This window comes from Xyrauchen texanus, chromosome 3 (genome assembly GCF_025860055.1).
Source record: "Xyrauchen texanus isolate HMW12.3.18 chromosome 3, RBS_HiC_50CHRs, whole genome shotgun sequence".
NCBI lineage: Eukaryota > Metazoa > Chordata > Actinopteri > Cypriniformes > Catostomidae > Xyrauchen > Xyrauchen texanus.
Genome location: NC_068278.1, coordinates 58,668,749 through 58,671,248, shown reverse-complemented (window position 1 = coordinate 58,671,248; position 2,500 = coordinate 58,668,749). Strand labels below are relative to the sequence as shown.

General features: G+C 47.3%; 1 protein-coding gene across 1 annotated transcript in view; it reads right to left on the bottom strand.

Annotated features, from left to right (window-relative positions):
* LOC127625111 (peripheral-type benzodiazepine receptor-associated protein 1) overlaps positions 1 to 2,500 on the bottom strand; it is a 148,896-nt gene that overhangs the window by 51,422 nt on the left and 94,974 nt on the right. The window lies entirely within an intron of this gene.

The window sequence follows — 2,500 nt, the reverse complement described above, 5'->3', positions numbered from 1 at the left end:
AGTGGGACAAACTGGACCTCGTCTCTACCACCGCAGCTCATAATGGACCCTTTGTGCAAAAATAGTGCACTGCTTGTCAAATGTGACTTCGAATGTATTTTGAATGCTGTGAGCAACTAAAAAGATGTTAACCGTTGGTGTTAAATGTGTAAGAATGCAGAAAGGTATGTATGCATTAACCTGTTAAATCGTAAAGTTCCTTGAATCAAGTTAAAACTGATTTTGTCAATCGTAGAACCAACAAGCGGGACAGCGGTGGCTCAGCGGTTAAGGCTCTGGGTTACTGACCGAAAGGTCGGGGGTTCAAGCCCCCAGGAGTGACTTGTTATGACCAGATGATTGGGTCAGAGCATCTCTGAAAAGTCAAGGCTTGTGGGGTGCTTCCGGTACCTACCAACAGTGGTCCGAGGAGGAACAAACCACAAACCGGCGACAGGGTGTTGGGCACCCAAAGTTCATTGATGTGCAAGGGCAATGAAGGCTATCCCATCTGGTCCGAACCGCCAGGTCCACTGTGGTCACAGAAACTTTGAATGATGGTTACTGGAGGAATGTGTCACATACTTCCTGCATACGGGGCTGCGTAGCCTCCGGTCAGAGTACCCATGATGACCCCTGTCCACCTACAATGGGCACGCGAGCATCAGAGCTGAACCTTGGAGCAGTGGAAGAAGGTCGCCTCGTCTGTTTTCTTTTACACCACGTGGACGGCCGTGTACCTATGTGCACCATGTGGGGAAGTGATGGCACCAGGATGCACTGTTGGAAGACGACAAGCCGGTGGAGGTAGATGCTCTGGGTAACGCTCTGCTAGGAAACACTGGGTCCGGCTATTCATGTGGACGTCAATTGGACATGTGCCACCTACCTAAACATAGTTGCAGTCCAGGTACACTCCTTCATGGCAACGGTATTCCCTGATGGCAGTGGCCTCTTTCAGCAGGATAATGCGCCCTGCCACACTGCACACATTGTTCGGGAACGGTCTGAGGAACATGATGAAGTTCAAGGTGTTGCCCTGACCTCCAAATTCCCCAGATCTCAATCCGATTGAGCATCTATGGGATGTGCTTGACCAACAAGTCCAATCCACGGCGGCTCCAGCTCGCAACTTGGAGGGCTTGAAGGATCTGCTGCTGATGTCTTGGTGCCAGATACCACAGGACATTTTAAGGGGTCTTATAGTGTCCGTGCCTCGACGGGTCGGAACTGTTATGGCGGCAAACGGAGGACCAACCGCATATTAGGCAAGTGGTCATAATGCTTTGGCTCATTGGTGTCTTACTTAACTATAAACCACAGATATCCCTTTATAATAACTTATTATTAATGCATTTATAAATATTAATGTTCTTTTAACTTAATGCAGTGTATAAAAAATGCAATGGTCCTGAGTTGTGGTTTGGCGCAACGATCAAAGATGTCCATCCAGTGCGTGTGTAAATGGCTTTGATGCACGTTTGAACAGCCCTTAACTCGCCCTATAGCCTGCTTGAAAAACTGACCCAAACTTGGCCCAAAACCTGTAGGTTTGTCGGTACCATCGGACTCATATCGGGCTGAAGACATCTATACACGTGCAGAATAACCGAATAGTTATTTTGGTATTTGACTACCATGCACATCCCTATTAGTAACGCATGATTTTGGATCGGTTCATGATTATAAAGTACATATAATTGGCTGTGTAAGTCATTGCTCCATCAATTTTTTTGTTTTTTTATTTTCTCCCCAATTTGGAACGCCCAATTTCCAAAGCGCTCTAAGTCCTCATGGTGGCGTAGTGACTCGACTCAATCTGGGTGGCGGAAGACGAATCTCAGTTTCCTCCATGTCTGAGACCATCAATCCGAGCATCTTATCACATAACTTATTGAGCACGTTACCGCGGAGATGTAGCACGCATGGAGGCTTCACGCTATTCTCCGCGGCATCCACGCACAACTCACCACACGCCCCAATGAGAAGTAACCTTATTATAGTGACCATGAGGAGGTTACCCCATGTGACTCTACCCTCCCTAGCAACCGGGCCAATTTGGTTGCTAAGGAGACCTGACTGGAGTCACTCGGCACGCCCTGGATTCAAACTCGTGACTCCAGGGGTGACAGTCAGTGTACCTGCCCATGAGCCTCTCAGTTCTTAATCCGTCCTTGATGCCAAGGACCCCCAAATATAATCATCCCATTGCAAGTGACTCCTTTTTTTTTCCTTTTAAATAAAGGAGATTCATTTTTCTGGTGATCAATATAATGCTACAAATGCTGTAGATTGAGCTTAACTCATATTGAACCTGGAATATTCCTTTAACGCAAACTCTGACAGTCCTAAAATACATTTTGTATTAATTTTACCCCCCCTCAAATTTCTTGGAGACCCCATAGTGCACCCTTGTGGCCCTCCAGGGACCCCAAAACCTCTGTATTAATCCATCCATCCATCCATCCATCGTCAACCGCTTATCCTGTGTACAGGGTCGCGGGGGGCTGGAGCCTATCCC